We start from the raw sequence: 20265 nt of genomic DNA, 5'->3' as shown, positions 1-20265 counted from the left end.
TCAATAGCCATTAGAAAAATATATCAAAATTCTACAAAGTTTTTTTGTTTGGGAATTTTTCTATTCATTCTTGTACAGACTGCACAGCAAGTAGCATTTGTCCCAGCTGCTGGGACTGGAGCAGTCTTTGTGCTGCTGTAAATGACATTTTAACTCCATGCTTTTCTGTTTATTTTTATATATTGGCGGCCTGTGCTGATACAAAAAGTACTAATTTAATTCATTTCTGCAGGACAGTGTTGCTGCTGGTTTAAGGCCCATTGGCAGTGAAACCTCCTCATAAGTGACATTCATTCCCTTTGACAACTTCATTTCAAGTCATCAGGAACACTGAGTCAATTGTGGACTAAAAAGAAAACAAAAATCAGAATAAAAAAAATCTGCATTCAGGGGGCTTCCGAAGACTTGAACAGGCAGAAGTCTTTGCTACATATAAAATTTATCATTACATTTGTGCTGCTAACTTGTTTTTCTCTTTGTGTCACACAGGGATTCTTAAATGACCTAATATTGAATCTGGTGAATTATAGGCTGGAATACCACAGTGTTTATTATGCACTGACAGAGGATGGAATGATCTGCTGCTTGTGGGGTTTTTCTTCTTCCCTGCTTTGGAGTCTGTTTGCCTCTGGTGCCACCTCTTTAATAATTCTTGGAATTTACCTTTCTGTAAATACTTAGAAAGGATTTTTAGTTATTTTTTTCTTTACCAGCTGTATTTTCCCACTGTGATAAGGGCAAAACCAAAGCAAAGCCACGCAGCTGCTGGTTTGTTTAGACCGAGTGGAATCCTGGGTCCAAGATGAATCTCAAATTCAGTGTTGCACCCCTATTAGAACCATGGAGTTCAGTCTATCCCAAATTTTACATATTCTTCCATGCTTCTGGCTTCTCTAGACCTGCAGGGAAGGCATTTGCTAAACAGCTCAACTCGACAGAAATGTGCTTCAGCACGTGAATTCGCTCGCTTGAACGGGCTGCTCGCAGCTAATAGAAAGCATTTTAATAATTTAAACTCCACTTTTAAGTTTAATACATTGCACTCACATTTAAAATTGATCTGCTCAAAAATAACAGTGTGTGTGAGTGTAAAAATGAGAGACCAGGAAATTGTAAGAGGGCAGCAGTGGATCCCCATCCCTGGAGGGATGTAAAAGCCGTGTGGACGTGGCACTTGGGGACATGGGGCAGTGGTGGCCTTGGTCATGCTGGGGAATGGTTGGACTTGATCATTTTAAGGGTCTTTTCCAACCTAAACGATCCTGTGACTCTGATATTAGTGTTGACACAGCACTAATATTGCTCTTCTCAGGCTCACTTCCCTTCTCTGTAAAGACTTGGATCAGCCTGAACTCATTATTGTTTTCAACTGCTTGGAAGAGACTCCTTACACTGTTACTAATGCAATTAAACTTAGTGTAGCAACAAAAGAATATTTCCTACAAGAGAAATACTGATAACAAAGGTGTTCATATCATACTTTTTCATTGAAACATTTGCTTTCGTGCTTCATTTTAAAGTTCCTGGATTTCTTTCCAGAGCTGCCACTAAGACACTGTGCTGTCAGTGATTTTCCAGTTGCTTGGCCTCAGTTTGTTGTACAGAGTTTTACCAGCTGGTGTTTCCTGAAATCTACATTTTCAGGTCACCAGTTCATTAATTAAAATTGCACATGTAGCCATTTGTAATTTTCTGATAGATACTCCTGGCCTCGCTCATGCTCAGGGTCTCCTTCATGACACAGAGTGGGAAGGAGCCTGTCAGGATATGGCTCTGTCTCCATGGATTTCAGAACATTTTACTAGCACAGCAGCTAGTCATGCTTTTTTTATTTTTTTCAAGACAACTTACTTTCTTTCAGTGAAGCTGTTATATATATGTATATTTGCTGTAAAAATATAGCTTTTCCTTTTTAATGAAAGTGTGGAAAATAAAAACATTTGCCACTTTCATTTCCCTATTTGTTTTTAAATGGGAATCCAATGGACAGGCTTTCCCAAAAAATAATGTGGAAAAGCAATTTTCCATCCAAAGATGGATGTTTTGTGGTGGGTAACAGCATCCACTTTACAAGTGACAGAGACAAGTAGAATTTGCTATTTTAAAATATGAATGCTGAAGTTTTAGAAAGTAGATTTAGCAGAGCAGATGCCCCATTTTAAACTTGTGACTACAGAGGTTCACCTGGATTTCCAGAGTTCTCCACTGCTGGATATTATAGAATTCAATAGCATGGTTGCCAGAGTTTTATCCAGTGCAAATCTCACTGTGCTCAGTTCTGTCCTTCAGATTCCAATTCCAAGTTCATTGGAATGTCAGCTCTGAGGTTCATGGTCACTGCACGTGCTTGGATATTTACTAATCATTTAAGCATTTTAAGATCTTGCTGTTTGTGCCCCTGCCTGACCATGGTATGTGTCCTGAGGATAGCCCAGTGCTGCATTCCCAGCTTTTCTTTGGGAGTCTCGACCCTCTCTCACGAGATGGCAGCTGCACAGGCTGCAGCACAGCAAATTAATTTGGGTTTGCTTCAATTAGATGCTCCATTCTAGTGAGAGTCAAGGTAAAATCCTTGTGAGATCCTCAGTGCCCTGAACATCTGCCAAAAGCAGTAGATATTGGAGTTCATTAGTGGCTCTCAGAAGGATTTAGCAACTTTGAGGATTTGTGTAGAAAATAATTTCTGTAGAAGAGAAATTTCTGCCAAAGGGTCTGTTTCATAAAGAACTCTGCAAGTTCTTTAAGAACAGACATTTTAGACTCTTTTTTGCCCTTCGATGGAGAGATTTAAGAGCTGCTACAATCCAAGCTGCTGTCCAAGGGTATCCACCACTCACACAACTCTTCTCTGGGTGTGTTTTCACCTCAGGGTTTGAAATCAGTGAGAATTTAAAGTGCAGGTGGGAACATATACCTGTGTAGTGTTGGAATGACAAAACAATTCCTTCCTGAGCTTTTTGATGGCTCTTAATTCCATTGCAGCAAGGTGATTTATGAGTAATTCCCAATAGTGAAGGAAATGGGCAGACTTGGAAACTTGTAACAAAACAGGGACCTTCTAAGCAGATTTAGCCCAGAGCTGTGATGTCAGAAAATCATCTCTGGCCCAGAGAGGTCCCATGCACTGAAACCCTTTCTTCCAGTGCAGTAGGTCTTCATTTCTCTTGAGTCAAAGCAGGGGGGAACTGCCATAGATATAATTTGCCCCATTATATTTTTAAACCATTCCTCAAGGAGGAGATTTGGAATGACACACGTCCAAACCTCAGCAAAGTTTTGTGCAAATGAAAAAGCAGTTATGGGTGTGTCATAAAGAGGAACCAAACTCCACTGGATTGTTCCACACCCTGCCTTCTGTGAGCAGAGATCTTCCTTCTCCATGGGTATTTGTTCTGCTGTGCTATTCCAAAAGCTGCTATTAAGCTTTGTGCATACTCCAGTATTCATTGCCATGGATTTCTAATTACATTGGGATGAGCTCTGGCAGATATGTCCATATAATAATCAATAACTGTCTTTGCCACCCACCTACCACATGCATGTACACTTAATATTAGAATCACCCACGGAATTAATGACTCTCTATGAGGCAGGAAAAAGAAGGAAAAGTAACTATCTCCTGTAAAATAATCCCTTTCTTGGCACACGCTGACATTGATTCACCCCAAGAGGAATATTCCTGCTGCAACTTCTATAAAACACAGAAATTGTTCAGTAATTGCTAAGGCTGAAAATTAACATCAAGTGGCTTTAACTTAAACCAGAATGCCCTGGAAGAGGAATGGGCATTTGGGTCCCAGTGTCCAACCACCACTGTGTAAAGGAAACGTGGAGGGATTACTTTACTGAAGTCCTATTTTTGAGAGTTAGTCTAGTGGGTGGCATGGAGGCAACAGCTCCAAGCACCCACAGTATCTTTCTTTCATGCACTTCTTTTCTGCAGTGAATATTTGTGTTTGCAGAGTCCAAAGAACTGGCAACGGTGAGAAACCAAATTTTCTGTTGACTCGTGGGCTTTCCTGTGGAGTGCTGGCAGTGCCTTCCTCGGACACACACCCTCAGAGGACACACGTCTGCCGTGTCCTGGGGGGACTGCAGAGCCCATCTGGTCCCGGGGGTCTCGCTGGCAAACAGCCTCCATCGCTGCCCAAAGAACTGCCATTTTAATGGCAATTTATCCAAAATGAAACGTGATGTGTTCTTCTGTCTGGCAGGTAGAAACCACATCATATATTTAACTAAGGGTTCTGTCTGGTGAACTTGCCACGAGATAGTGGCTGATTCTTTTACAAACGTTTGATACACTGATGTCTTTAAAACAAAGTCCATCTAAATCTGGATGAGACTGTTTCTCCTGCTTCAGAAAAATATGAGGGGGGGGGGCACTGGCTGCAGTTTCTCTCTCACTTGCCCAGGGCTTTGGAGTATTTAAATTTCTGTGTACACTGTAGGCAGCCTCCCTGGTACTGAACATCTCTTTGAAACACTTAACCTTACACAGATAGGACCTTTGTGGACAGGAGACTCAGAGAGCCTTCGAAGTACAATCTTCATTCAGGAAAATTTTCAGAAATGGGTGGGACGTCACCAAATCTTTTTATAAAGCTTCAGTAAATGCTTGTTTCTCTTGTAAGTTATGGAAAAAATTTTTGCACACTTCAAATATTCCACATCAGTCACCAAGACCTGAAAATGTTTCAGCACCCAAAGCACTGGTGATCCAAGTCTGCGGAATGTAATTAAAACTCTGTTGATTCCTTTCTGTGTTGGTGTCCATGTTGGCAGTGTGAGGGTTCCACTATCAGTTCAAAAAATCAGTTTTCAGTGTCTGGTTAGGACTAAAATCTGATGAAACTTTCCCTTCAAATCTGTCATTTTGAACCTACTCATCAAAAGGATATCAGGCACTTTCTTAATTAATACAGTTTTATAAGCCAAGGAATATTTTGCTGGGCTTAATTTAGGCATCAAACAAGTTAAAATGCAGAGCTCTTTCAGCATGCAAGGAACACTGAAGTGTGTTTATTTCTTGCACCAAGCACTGGAATTAATGCTCCATTTGGTGCTGTTTCTCATTCTCTAGAGAGTTTAAAGTACCCAGGTAGATTAAATTGAGAAGAGGGCTGAGGAGCAAATGCTAATTTTCCCATGTTTCTCTGGAACCTTTTTTTTTTTTTTTTTGTACAATTCAAAGCAAAATGTCATCAGGAATTTCCACTGATGGGTGCACAGAAGATTTAGGAATGCTGCATAGGAATTATAAAGGTTCTCAAAATCAACTGGTTTGAGTAACAGATGAACCCACCATCTCTACCTGGCCAATGCTCCAAACAAAGGTGCTTTGTTAGCAAGGTTGGGAAACTCCTGCAGTTGGGATGACTTGTGGTTGTTTCTTAGACCCAGACCCAGGAGTTTTATGGAGAGTTGTTGCTGAACTAACCCTGGAGCTGCATTCAGCTCAGAGCTTTTCTGTCACAGCAGATTCACTGCAGCGGGGCTGGGTCAGCGTTTGGGTTGGTTTTGGAGGTGGGTCGAGTAAACAGTGCATATACAGCACAGATATCTGATATATCTGTGGCTGAGCTGCCCTCAGTCTCACTGAACCTCAGAACCTGCTCAAGGTCACACACAAAGTGTGGCAAAGTCAAGAATCAAACCAGACGCGTGCTTTTACGAGCTTTCCCTCGGTGCCACCAAGTTCAGGATCCGCCGGTGACAACAACCCCGCGCGTGGCAGTTTGTCCTCCGAACGCCTCCCTCGGGAAGGGTGTTAAACTGCTGCAACACTCACAAAATCCTAATGGCTTTTGCCAAATGAATTAAGAGCCCTTGCAGCTTCCATGCTGCGTGCTGTGGATTTGGAAAACTCGTGTCGGTAGAGCAGTAAATCTCTCAGAAGCAAGAGGAGGCAGCGAGGAAAAGTGCGTGAAAGGTGAAAAGTGCTGTCACATGTGCCCAAATTAATATGGTAAAAAATCATTTTGGTGGGCAATTGTGTAAATCAGGGATAAATAATTGAATGAAAATGAATGATTTGGGAATATTTTCAAACTGCTAGAGCCCCAAAGCAAGTCCAAGAGAGCTTTTTCCCTTGTGTTTCTGGAGCCGTGTTACTCCAATGATTGTTCAGTGGGATGCTAAGTCTGATGCAGATTATTATTATAACAAAATCAAATTGATTGTAACACAGGCTTGCCTGGCACTGCAGCAAGCTCTGTTTACCAGAGTCAATTCTTAGCAAGTTCCATTTGCCTGACCAGTGTTCAATCAATAAACCTGCCTCTTGTCAAAATGTGCATCATGTCAAGGTCCTGCTGGATGCACCTCCAGCCCCAGAGTCTGAAATGTTATCCCAGTCCAGCAAAATGGTTGTTTTATCTGCCCCAGTCAAGAATTGACATGTTTTTATTTTCCTCAGATGTTAAAATCAAGGAGCTTATCAGCTTCTCTGCAGACTTGTAGTGAAGCTTTCGTGCCAGGGGAGAATCTTGAATCCTGTCCAGCACCTTTGACAAATGCTGAATTGCAGGGAAGCACCTTCCAGCTGGAAGAGAACTTCATTATCTTGGGTTATTTGCTTCGTGCTGCCCAAGAGCTCTGTGTCAAATCTGCAGGGTTGAACTATCCACGTAGTGCTGCTAAACTGGGCTAAATGACCTAATCTATCACTTCCCTCTCCCTGACTTGTTACATACACCTACATTCATCAGGAAACTTCAGCTAATCATCCCCATCAGGATGGGAGTGGGAGCTGGACATGGGAATTCTTACTCAGAGTTACATTCCTCTGGAACTCACTTCTCCTGGAACTCTACCTGACCTTTAGCTCCAAAAATGTTTCAGGATAAGTTATTGCCTGAGCCCCACTTCCCCCCCTTCCTGCATAGCAGAAGGTGAAACAAAGAGTTAGAGGAAACCTGGGTTCATTTGGCTTCATATCCATTGCAGCAAAAGAACTTATGGGAATTCTGGTTCGCATTCTACTGCGATTAAGTTGGATAAAATTTTCGCTTGTGTTTTGCACTCTCTAGAGATCTCCAGGTCTGCAATTTCTATTAATCCAGATCTGCCTGCCTGCCCCTCTGCTTGTTGAATATTATCTACTTCTTCTGCCATCTCTTCCTACTTAGTAGGCTGAATGAGAGCACTAATTAAGCTCTGGTGCCAATTTACTGATGCACCATCTTTTGTTCACCCCAAGAGAGCGGGATTAGCAAAACGCGACAGCTCCTCGTCTGAGTTCCTGGCATTGGATATTTGTTGTAATTCTGTCATGAATGATATCTGCATAACATGCAATTATAGCCTTCTTTCTGTATTGAAATCTACAGAGGATCCTTTCATTTCCCTTGAAGAACAATCATACCCTGTGCAAGTGTCTTCATGGTTTTATGCCTACAGGAAGTTTCTACGCACTTTTTTTTAATGGTGGGTGGGAGAGAAACATTGACTTTTAAAGCCCTGTATAGTTTTTCCTCCTCTACAGAAACACATTGTCATTCCAGCTATGGCTGTAGAGAAATTTGTTATGGTGAGATAAGCTGCACATGCAGTTCACTGTAACAAAATTCAGAGTAATGAGGTAAGGGAGTATGTTTACAGTTTTAACAGGGGCCCACCACAGAATACAGAGCGATGTGGGAACCTGAGTTGATTGTGAATATCCCATTTTATCTTTAAATCTGGAAAACATTTATTAGCAGCACATAGAGAATGAGTTCTGAAGGCATGGATGCAGTTCTGATATAAACCAATTCAGCAAAGCTGAATTTGAAATATTGTGAAACTCTGTGCATGATCTGGTGGGGACAAGAGGAGAATGCTGTGACATAGAGCACACACTCATTTCTTGTACCGCAGTAACCCTGAAGACACGGCCAAAGACACGGGTGTTGTAATTCTGGCTGTACTGGCAAACACCAAAAAGAGCATCTCAGGCCCAGCAGGATCTGCTGCAAGCCATGGCAGTGATAAAGGAGGTGTGACCAGGCTGGCTATCACAGAGCTCTTGGCAATGACAAGTGATTCTCAAGGCCAACTGCAGTTCCCTGATTTCCATCAGGAGTAGCTCATTACATGCTAAATCGGCCGGTGGGTGTTTAATCCTTGGGTTATCTTTGGCTCTGTACACACCAGCCCAAGGCACATGAACCTGCCTTGTTTATCATTATGGAGCTCCAGTGGATGGGTTTTAAAAAACTCTGCTCTGCTGCCTTCTGAAGTTCACTCATATAAAACAAATCCTCTGCTCTTAGTGACTTCATGTTCGTGTAATTTGAGCCCTCACAGAAGTGAAGTTCAGCCATTCGGTGTTTTTCAGGAAGGCACCAAAGCAAATCCGTCTTCCTGTTGAAGGGATATTGTTGTGAAGCTGCTTTTTGATACTCACTGACTCCCATCCAAGCGTTCAGCAAACTGCCCAGTGTGCCCAGGCTAGGGCACAGACAAACAGGAAAATAAAGGACGGGGAGGTACAGCCAATAGGTAGATTTTTTGCTCCAAGATGGGAAGCACATGGGTTGGTGTGATTTAACCCTGAGCAAAGTCAATTAATCAAAATACACACCAAAAAATAAGAATCCGAGGGCAGGAACAGCAGGGGTTACTACATTCTCCTAGCAGTTGAAGAGAGTCATAATAGAACCAGAGGTTTCTAGGATCTTGCTATGGAATTTTTGTCTTTGAATCCGCAGCACTGGAAGGTTTGTGTTCCCCACACAGTGATAAATTCTCTTTTACAAACTGGACTGAGAAGGAGGAGGGAGGGAACAGGGTGGAATCAATTACAAACCATATCAGACATTTAAGTTTAAACACAAGACCTTGCAAAGGCTTGCATGAAATCTTACTAGCAATATAAACAGGACTGGTGCCAAACTAAGCACCAGAAGTATTCAATAATAAAATACAGCTGTCTCCATTGGCACCTACCCATGAAAGTTTGTCATTTTTACTGTTAGAAATGCTGACAAAGAGAAATCTAAAAAATGAAAACATTTTTTCAGAAGAGGGAGGTTTTCATGAACTGCAACCTAAATATTCACTTAACATTGGAACATTCCATAAAAATAATTTATAACATAATTTCTTCTTAGAAACGCATTTTGACAGAGTTCTTTTCAAAGACTTTGGTGGAGCTTGGCAGTGCTAGTAGCTCTGCTTTCAAATCCATAACTCTTAATTATTGAAAGACTCTCCATGCACTTCTCTGGGGTTCTGGTGAGGCACATCAAAGCAGGGGCCCCTCTTTGCTTTGGCTCTGGGCACACCCTGTCAGCTGAGGAGGACAGGAGCCTGACCCGGCTCTGTGGGCAGAGTTCTGTGACCCTGAGACACAAAAGCAGTCCCAGGAAACTTGCAGGGTTGGGAGCTGCTCCTGGGAGGAAGGCTGTGGACCCTCCATGGAGGTCGCTGCGGCTCCTCAGACTCGCTCCGTGAGCTCCGAGCCCTGCTTCCCAAACAGCTGGGCTGTGAGATCCGGTCTGTCTGAGGTACTGAATCAGAGAATCATGGAATCATCAAGGTTGGAAGAGACCTTTAAGATCATCCAGTCCAACTGTCAACCCAGCACTGCCACTGTAACCCCTCAACCACATCACCCACCTCTTAAAAACCTCCCGGGATGGTGACTCCACCACTGCCCTGGGCAGCCCCTTCTAATGCCTGACCACCCTAACAGGGAAAACATGTTTTCTAATGTCTAATAAAATCTTTAATATATCTGTATACTACCTTATAAATTTTTTCTAGGTATGGCACTATAGGACCATGCTTTAGCACTTTTCAAGACACCTTTAGAGGTTTCTACCCGGTCTTTAATCAAGCAAAATAAGAGCATTATTTGCCAGTTAAAGAAAGATTTAGCCTTTGGATTACACACCTTTTTTACAAGTATCTTACAGTATAGGAGAGGACAGTCACTCTTTCCCTGCATCACTCCATGCACTATTGGTCCTTCTGAATCCAAGTTTCTTCTTCCCAGTGGTGAAGCTGCAATTTCTGCTCTCCCAGATGTGTTCCCTAAGTTTGGTCAGGATTGATCTTGGATTCCTGCCACGACTTTCACTCATCGTGGTTGGCTGAAGGATGATCAGGCAGTAACTGCATTAATAAAGATACATTTAAAAAAAATGGTAATTTTACTCAAGTTTTCTTCTCTCCTTTCTCCCTTTTCTGCCCCTGCTACATCCTCTTGGTCCACTGGAAGTTTCTCTTCCCCCAGATGTGGCTGATAAAACCCAGCTCTTCTGGTGGCTGAAAACCATCCTCCTTCAGGTGAACTCCTGCAAACTTATGGGACAAAATGAACCAACCACGTTCACAAAGAACTTTCCCTCTTCCAGTGGGATGTCTTCCATTTATCCTGTAAAGTCTTCCACAAACCTTCTCCCCTGTTTGGACTTCTAAGGAGTCAGAAGGAAATGCAATGGTCTCACCTCAGAATTCTGTAGACTTTCCTCTGACTTAAATCTTGTATTTTTAAGGTGTAATAATAATAATAATAATAATAATAGGATTTCTGAACTTGCAGTGACAATGCAGTGATGTATTTGCTTGCTCTTCAGACAACCTACTTTGAACTGTGGTGTACATTAGTTTTCTTTTTACCAAGACTGAGGTCTTTAAACTAAGAGACTGTTTAAGTGTGTAGAATTCCAGACTAGTGCATAGGGAAAAAACCCAGTAAAATGCTCCTCTTGTTAAAATTACAGTTACTGTACTGTTCTGCTTAAAATACTGCAGTCATAAAATTCAGATTGAAAATTATATGATCAGTCTCAAAGTAACTGCCGTCAACAGTTCTCCTCGTCAGTCCTGTACAGTTTAAACTGTACTGATTAAACTCTACAAAGATGGTCAAAAATGACATTTCAACACTGTAGAACTGGCTGGGCTCTGGGAGGGCTTTGAGCTTGCAGGTTATGCACAGGCCAGCAATTATTAATGTTTAACTGAATGACATTGAAAGTAATGAGAAGACACTGTAACTTTAAAGGAGTAATTTCTTTAAAGGCTGAGTGACTGTTATCATTTTTTTAAATTCTATATTTATTCCAGCTCAGTCCTTAACTGCAGCCGTGCCATGTAATAAGAATGGAAGTGCTCAGACAGCAATTTACCACTGTGCTTGAGGCCCTGTCAAAGCACGTGGAGTGATGCCATAATCAAATTCATGATGTCTTATCTGTTTCAGATAAAGTAATCATCAAAGGAGTACTGGCATGAACAGAGAGAAAATCCAGGGCTCAGACATGCTCTAATGTAGTGAGCTGTGACACAAATTGGGCTGTCCCTGTTTTGCCTTTCTTCTCTCTCTATGTTTCGCTGCTGTGCCAAAGAAATGCTTCTGGCTTTGTTTCCTCCCATCTTCTGAGACAAAGGAGGTTTATAAAGGAAAAAAGCTGGAAAGGGTTAAAATCTCAGAGTGAGACATTGGTGTCTTGTCCCCCCCCTCCTTTTTCTTTTAACACAGTTATTGGCTGGCAGTAAAGAGAGCAAATCCACAGACCTGAGATTTTCAGTTAAATCAATAAAATATTGTTTAAAAAAATGGAGTTAAGTGCATTATCTGTCCATTACTCCGTTATGGTTTGCCCTCAATCATGGAAGTGAGACCAAGGTTCCCAAAAGGCAAATCACATTTGTAGTTAACCTAAACCAGCTTTCCCAGATCGGGGAACTATTTAAAGTCTCTTTTCTCCTTGCTAATTAAGCACGTGCCTATCACTAAGCACATTAGTAATACAGCTGAAGTCAATGCAGTGATACTGGGGCTGAAGGCAGCTGCTTATCCATAAGGAACACAAGAAAGGAAGCCACTGTTCAAGGGCAACAAGAATTTAAATATAAATATTTTCACTTGCACACAGGGAAAGAGGAGAAAAAAAAGATCTGATTTTTTGTTTTAGAAGCATCAGACTCAGAAGGTAGTAAAGTCATTGAAATGATATTTGTGGGATTTTTGCTTTTCAGATTTGTTTCCCCGACGTTTGGCCCAGGCCAACTCCAACATCCCTTTGTGCACTTGCTTGGAGTTGTTTCTGGTTTAAATATTTGCTCAGGTCTTGCTGCTGAACGTTCCAGTGATGTATTTGAGGCCCAGGCCCTGCACCAGCCTCTTCCCTCTTCTGTGGGTGTTTATGGACTGCCAGGCAATTAAAGGCCACTTCTCCAGGGAGAAGGGCAGGGGATGCAGCCAGGCTGTGTCCTTGTCAGTACGGTCATTTTGTATAATTAGGAAATATCTATTTTCCTCTAATATACAGAAACAATTAAACCATCCAGTGTTTACATTCCCAAGGATTTCTGCACCTGAAAGAAGGAAAGTACATATGAACCAAGTGTTTCCAGCCTTCCCTTCGAACACCGTTATGTTTGATTTTGGGCAGTCACTCACATTTTTTATTACCTAAAATGAATAATCAGCCTTCAAAAGTTGCAAAAAAGTTGGATAATTAAGGGGCCCAAGTGCAGATTTTTAAAAAAATGTTATCTTCAATCTATTTTAAGATATGCAGAACCCACAAGTGTACTATTCTGATGGGGGAGAAACACACAAAAAATCAGTATGAAAATGTACTGCGACACTACAGAATACTAATCACTCCTACACAGAGAGAGCCTTCATTTTATCTGCTTCTGCAGAAGGTTTTTATAAAGTCAGATTTTAGAATAACTAAAACCCAGTACAACTGAAGGAGACAAAGCTTTGCACTTGAACAAAGAAATGTTTTCTCAAAAAATAACAATGACAATCTGGTTTGTGCTTTTTTAGCTGTGCATATTGGAGATGATGGATAGATGGTTACACAAGGAGAATATATAGTGAGCTGATTATGTTCTCCATTAAAAAAAACCCAGGCAACTAAGCCTCAGTGCAAATTCATGTGTGTGAGTGCTGGCAGATTTGGCTGATTGTGGGTTTTAGCCTCACTCCTGCTCCAAATGGTGGCCAAACATCCTTTATTCACCCAAGAGAGAATGATCCCTCCTGGATTCTGGCTGTAAAAGTTTAGGAAGTAGCTTCTCTCTTGGTCATACCAAGACTTGCAGATCCAGTTCCCCTCACCACAAGGGGACTGGTTTGCCACAGACTGTCCCCGTTCCTGTGCCAAAGATTTCCACCACTTCCCTTCCACCCCGTGTGCTCTTGGGTGTCCTCAATGAGTCAGCTCCTGACCTGACCCATAAACTGCAGAGCCAGGTAGGAGAAAGGGCAAACAGCTTCTCTTCCTGGGATCCTTAGCCAGCTGTGATATCCTAGAGGAAAGGGCAGGACTGGAAGTGAGCCAGGAAAAGGGAGTTCAAACTCCGTCCTGGTGCTTACACTGACTGCAGGTATTCTGTGCCACAAGGAGCCACAATCACAGAGGGCAGAAATCTTATTGCCTTGCTCAGGACTGGGAAGGAGTGTCCTAGAATTGCTCCGTGGAGAGGAATTTATTTTCTCATGGCAACAAAAGGTCCCACAGTGAACCAGAAATGGACTCATCCATCCCAAAGAAACAGTCTCTGAAAACTGGATAATCCATTCCCCCTCAGTTGAATAGGAGTCCTTCAGCAGAGAGCCCTCCCAGAATGTAGTTTTTTCTGGAGCACTTTCTTCATTTTGCACTATGACTTTACAGGGCACAAGTTCTGATCCACCCCTCAGATTCCTGGGCACAACCAAGTGCCAGAGTTATCGAGTGCTGGTCATTGGAGAACGTGCTCTGGTTTCCTGCCAAGGGCCATTGTCATTTGCTACTGCCTGAGTTTAGGAGAGAAGCACTACAATCATGGGAAGAATGAGAGGTTAAAAAAAAAAATTAGTTCATAAACTTTAAAAAAAAAAAAGCCTGTTTTGAATTATTGTGATGAATTTAATCATTTGCCCCTGTATCACATCAATACAATGAAGGTTTTTCTTGTCAATGGCTCCTTTGATATCATGGGTGATAAAACCATCAAAAGGCTTTAGAGGGATTTTTTTCACTTGTTGTTGTTGTTGTTCACGTTGATGACAGAATTTGGGAGCCAGATAAATAAATCTTGATTGCAGTGGTGGATTGGTGATTCCACAGGAGGAGCTGTGACCAACCTGTCTCTGTCTGAGCCAGCTCATGTCTGCAGCAGGATAACCTCATTTTTGCTGGGTTTGGCTGTGAGGAACCAGTGTCCTGCTCCACTGCCACCCCCTGCCTTCCCCTGCTCCATCCCTCGCTGTTCTTTTCTCTGCTGCATCCTCAGGGTGTGTTTTTGTAGCACAGTTCACTACACCTTTTCCTTCCTTTTGCTTTAGCCAGTAACACCCATCAGATGGAAAGAAAAAACTTCATTTAATTCTGTGTTCATACATCCTAAGTACTGACTTCCCATATTCCATGGTACCAGCTGCTACATTTAAAGGACAGAGTCCTTTGTTGCTTGGAAAGTCCAAACACTTACACTCTGTAAAGTAAATGACACTGAGGTAGAAAAGTCCATGTCACTTATCCCATCTATTAAGTGGAGATCCTGCTCCACATGCACCAGCTGATTTCTTCCAGTTGTGATATTTGAGGAGTTTAAAGTGTTACAACAGTGAACTATGGTGGAACAACGAGGGACTACACGTATTCGTCTAAGTAACAAGGATTATTTTCCTTGGACATGTTGCTTAAAAACATGGTCCACAGAGCACTGAGAGAGAAAGTAAGAGCTTCATGCTTGGTTTTGGAAAATTCTGTCTCAGCACAATGAGGCAGAGCTGACCTCAGTGTGTCATGTTTACCAGCAGAATTTGAACCACCAGGATAAATCATTGTCAGTGACAGCAACGGGAAATTAATCCAGCAACCCTGAGAACATCATTACAATCTTTCACACATTTTCTATCCTTTCAATGTCTAAGTGAAATCTGATTTCTGTGCCCAAGTCTTTGGGGCTACAAAAAGCAGAAGACACCTACACATCTTCTCCTCGAGCGACCAATAAAGTGCAGAGACAACAGAAGAGAAAGCAGATGGCCTTGCAAGTGGCCTGGAGAAGATCCTCCAGGTCACACTTGGTAGGTGGTGAAGAGAATCCATCCTGCAGTGTCTTTTGTAGACATTGTCTTCCTTGTGCTTGTCTTAACAGGTACCGTGTGATACCTTTTGAGCCTGATTCCTACTGGTGAAACTGCTTCATTTATAGAAATGGGAATGCTTAGTGTGTGACATCAGGGCAGGAGTTCTCCAGCTGATCTAGAGCCCTTTATTGCCAGTGGAGATAAGCAGAATCTGACCTATTTTGGATGCCTACCATAAAATAATGTTGCATCACACTGGTGTTAGAGGAAGTTGTGATGACTGGCTCAGACAGGGATTTCAACACTGTCGATGTCCCAGACGAGGTGAGACAAGACCTGCCCACAGCTCTGTGGGTGCTGCCTTAATGAATCACAACCACACAGAATTCTCCAGTATTTTTAGAGATGGTAGAAATCTGATGTTTTTGGTTTCCTGGCAATACTTGAATGGGAAATGAATGAAATTAAATTCTGTGGTATTTTGAAAATGGTTTTTTTTCAAATTTTCAATGACATGATTTTTTTTAAAGCTTTCATTTCTTTGGAGAGTGTCATTTTGATGTTCTACTTTGAGCTTTGAAAAAAAGGTGCATTTTAAACCAATATTTAAAAGCTTTGAAACAAAAGCTGACCTCAAACAGGGAAGGGGATGGTTTCACATAAAGATTTGTAAAGATCCTTTTTAAACTCTTAAGCTTTATTTAAAATGAAATAGTCATTAAAAATTAGTGTGTCATTGCTGCTGGATTCTTCCTCTTCACCGAAAAGAGACTGAACATGAAAAATTTCCCCCCTTTGAGTATCTTGTTTCTGGATAGGATGGTGCGTGGGAGAAAGGTGCAAGTGATCTGTGTCGGGAACAGATGTTCCTTACAGATGTTGATCCTGACTAATGTTTGTGTTATCCTATAACTAGTTCTCTGTTACACTGCATAGGCTCTTAACCCCTTGACTTCTTGAGTCAGAGTATGCCACAAGTTAATTATATAATATGTCACAGTGTTAATGCAACTCCTGAATTTTGCCTTTTTTTTTCTTTTTTCTGAGGCTCAGAACTACCAATGAAATCAGACTGAGACTTAAGTAGGTTTCTGACATTGTGTCCCAAACTCCATTTCTGCCCAAAGATTTCTTACTTCTCTCTTTCACTTCTTGAAACATCTTTCAGAGGAGACACCAAGCCGAATATTCATAACCAGTTTTTATTTAACTGGCATTCTTTGGAAAAATAAAACTTAACTCTGTTGAGATTGCCCATTAATTAAAATGACTATCTGTTAGCTGTAATCAATCATGTTGCAGTTTGAAATGCTCCCACTGCTCTGCTGCTGCAGCAGAGCCCAAATCCTGAGCCACTTGTGCTGCTTCCCTTGGCCAAGATGCACCCAAACAACTCCATCAAATTATTGAAGAATTTTACAGCTGTCATGTCTCCTCTTCTTCTTTAGTAAAGAGACAGCCAAAGGGACATAACGTTACTGGTCCAACATTAAACATGTAGAACACTTTCCTTCATCGGGCTGGGCAAGTGGGACAACTTGTAAATTAAAGCAAGACAACACGGGCTGGCTGATGCCCAGAATTGGTCTCTGGGGAGGACTTTGGGAGTGGTAACTAACCAGAAGTACCCACAGCCTGGCAGTGTTTAATGGAATGTTGGCAGACGAGCTGTATAGTACTAATAAATTAGTAATGATAATTAATTAATAATAGTTCGCATTCATGTGAAACATTCCTTGCTGCAATTTACTTCTCATCCTGCTAAACATGGACATGAGAAACAGTGGATCTTCTGGGGATCTACCTTTGTGTGGGCTGCTTTTGGATCCTCCTCCCACCTCACCCTCTCTGCGTTCCATCAAGGTTTCCTCAAGCACCTGAACTGTGATTCCCTGCTGGAACTCCTGTGTTCTCTCCCAGCCTTCTGACAGTGCCACACTGACTGCAGGTGAGGCCTCCAGGTGAGGTGGGGCCTTCCTGGTGGTTATTAGATTTGAGGGATTCCCTCCCACGTCCCAGAAGTTATTCCACCTTTCAAAAGTTCCTGTGATGTTGGTGACTCTTGCTCAGCTCGTGCTCTCTGGGAATGATTGTTTGGTTCCCTGCTTGGCCTCCCCTCTGTGTAACCAGCTGTTCTTACCTCCCCACAGAACCTTCTGTTCTTCTCACTGAATTGGTTTGTTCATTCCTTTTCACCAGTTTGTCAAAATCCTTTTATATTCTCATGTCTTTGCAGCATTTCTTGGTGTGTTCTCATCACCAAAATCAGTGGTGAAAATATTGACTACTGCTAGATGAAGGTTTGCCCCACACATATCATCCCAGTGATCATCACTGCCTACAGAAGATTTTATGGCCAGTTTTTAATTAATTTTATAGACCTAGATTATGTTTTACCCATTTACTTTTGACATACCATATGAAACATTGAAGTTATTAATATCAATAAATATGAAATCTGCACCTTTTTTCTTTTTTCTTCATCAATAAGAGGTGGACCAACTGCAAAGTAGAGCAGTGGGAATGCAGCAAAGGGAGGAAAATAATAGGACCTCCTTCCTTGATGCTGACAAATCCCTGGATCGGGTTAAATTTCACCCTCATCTTCTTTTTTTCACTTAGATGCTTATAAAAATAGATTTGGTGGTTTATTGTAATACTTCTCTGGTGATTCAAGATGTTTGACCTCTTATTTTCTGACTGCCCTCACCCTGCCACCCCCCATTTACAGACTGGATGTTGGGATCGACCTTTTCCAAACATCTGCAACTCGATCTGCTCTCCATAGGGGGCAACATCTCCATGATCCCCACCAGCAGCTCTGGAGTTGCTTTAGCCAGTTCCTAACACACTCTAATATAGAATAAATCACACACAATGCCTAGGAAATATTTCACTGATCTCCAACCTGCTGTAGCTGCAGAATCTCAACCTGCAGCCATGAAACGATGCACTGTCCCAGCTCATCTGCTGATTGATCTAATCCATCTCCAGATCTCCAGCTCCTCATTTTGTTTGGCTGATGTTGTTTCAGGGAAAATGTTTAGGCTCCTTTCCTGAGTTTTAATAAAGCTTCATAAATAAGAAATCAGGGCTGTTCCCCGGCCAAGAGCAAGTCCCAGATAAATGTGTGAATTGAACCCTCTGCTGGTGATGATCTTCAGCAAAAATTTTAGCCCGTTGCAAATGCAAAATGAAACCCATTAGCCCAAAGAGTAGCTGAAGAAGCTGAAGTTACATGTTTTATCTCATGCTTTTGATGGGCTAAAAGGTGCACCTGGATGTGTAAAATCATTCTGATTCACAATGATTTATTAAGGTGCAAGAACCCATTTGAGAGCCTGACCATAAGATTTATGAAGACCAAAGAAATCTATTAAACATCAATATGATGTTTATAAACTCAGGCAAAACTTCTCTTTCTTTTATGAATAATAAACTAGAGAAAAAACTGTTGTGAGGTCAAACAAAAGCGATCTCTTCAGGGAAACACCAAAGGTCTATTTGATCAATGGGAAATATTTCATTTGACCTGAACTGAAGTATTTCACTTTGTTTTTGAGCTATTTAGCTTGTCTTAAAGAAGGCTCATTTTTTAAACATTACCTGAACTTTTACATGAAAGATGCCAATTTAAAAAAAACCCACCAAACATTCAATTGGGAAAATGTCAAAATGAAACTTTTTGGCATTTCTGAAACAAACATTTTAGATAAAAAAATGTCAACATGAAATGTTTTGACGTTTTGAAAAATGTCTCCCTTTTTTTCAATCTGAAACTTTACCAAATTTAAATTGAATTTACTGTTTGTCTAGAAAACAAGAAATGCTTGCGTTGGTAGTTTTCCCTGGATAAGCAGCTGATCTTCCTGCCAGGTTAGCACCGAAATGACAGCCAAGAAACTGTAGGAACAGGTATTTTAAAGCAGTTTTTGCCTTTACTGCGACTCAGATCTGGCCTTTTTAGTCATTATGTATGTATGTATGTATGTATGTGTCTATCTATCTATCATCATTTTTACTCTCTACAATGTCCAGCTTCCAACTTTGCCAGCAGTTCTATGGCCCACAAAAAAGTGAGAGGGAGAGAAATTATTACTGTTTAACGAGTGAGCAATTCCCCATCACATTAAAATTATATTTTTATTTAAAAACCTGGCTAGTGGTGGATTTATGACAGTTCGTTACAGAAAAACATGGTTTATCCATTAAACCATAATCCTGAATGAGCTTTAGAGTTTGTTACAGCTAAATTCTTAAATTAAAACAACCCCTTCTAGCCCAAACTCAGGGCATTCCAAAATAAGATCTCAAGCTGCAGTGAAGTGGCGTCATGGAGCAGTCAGTGCTTGCACTGCATTTTTGGGAGGCTGTGGGTGCTCTGTGCCAACCATATTAATTACACATAATTATACAAAAATTAAAACTCGTGGTTTACTGAAAAATGTTGTGCTGTAACTGAGAAGCTTCGGCAGGGAAGCAGCTCCAGTTCTGCTTTTTGTGACAGAAGGAATTTCGCATTCCCTGGGTTTCACAACCCCTGCAGCCGAAGCCCAGGGCAGTGCTGTTCCAGCAGCAGCATGAGACAAGGAGCACTGCCAGGGAACACAGCCCACCTCAGGCAGGACCCGAAGTGCTGTGGGGGTGCCAAACTCTGAGCTCCCGACGCCTTCCCCCTCGGTGGGATCCACGGCCCTGAGCGAGGAGCCTGGGAATGGCTCATGGCACAGGCTGGGATGGAGCTGCTCAAAGCAACCCCTGCTCAAGACAGGGTCAGCCTGACCCTGCTGCAGCACTGGGGGCTCCATTCTCTTTCCATGGGGGATTGGCTGTCTGGAGCACTGTTTGAAAGGTCAGGATCCAGTCCCCTTTTCCCCCCTCGTGATAAAGCAGGACTTGTGCCATCCTGTTCAGGCAACGGGGATGTGGGAATGGTTCTTCCTCTGCAGCAGCCCAGTGATGATGATCCTCACCTCACTGAGGGGGTGCTGTCTGGGAAAGTGGGTTTGAATCCCTCCAAGCACAGAAGGAAACTGGATCCACATCCTGGCCAAGCCAGCCACTAAACAGTTGGATCAGGGGTACTCCTGCACTCTTTAACAGAGAGAGTATGGCAGGGCTTACTGAGAGAAACCCACTGCACTTTAGGGGAAGCGAGTAAAGGAATGGCTCAGTTTGCAATCCCAGATTGGCTGGATGTGGGAGAGGTGCCCTGCCTCTCAGCCTTGCAGAGA

The 20265-nt window shown here is 42.1% G+C and overlaps 1 long non-coding RNA gene across 1 annotated transcript in view; it reads left to right on the top strand.

The window, feature by feature from the left end:
* LOC120322652 overlaps positions 1-15252 on the top strand; it is a 115850-nt gene extending 100598 nt beyond the window's left edge. The window contains exon 3 of the long non-coding RNA XR_005562475.1: positions 15100-15252. This is a non-coding gene — a long non-coding RNA (uncharacterized LOC120322652). The remainder of the gene's footprint in view (positions 1-15099) is intronic.
* The last annotated feature ends 5013 nt before the right edge of the window (positions 15253-20265 follow it).

Source organism: Pipra filicauda, unplaced genomic scaffold (assembly GCF_003945595.2).
Source record: "Pipra filicauda isolate LSUMZ 115617 unplaced genomic scaffold, ASM394559v2 scaffold13_size5146498_pilon, whole genome shotgun sequence".
Taxonomy (NCBI): Eukaryota; Metazoa; Chordata; class Aves; order Passeriformes; family Pipridae; genus Pipra; species Pipra filicauda.
This window is presented reverse-complemented; position numbering and strand designations above follow the sequence as displayed.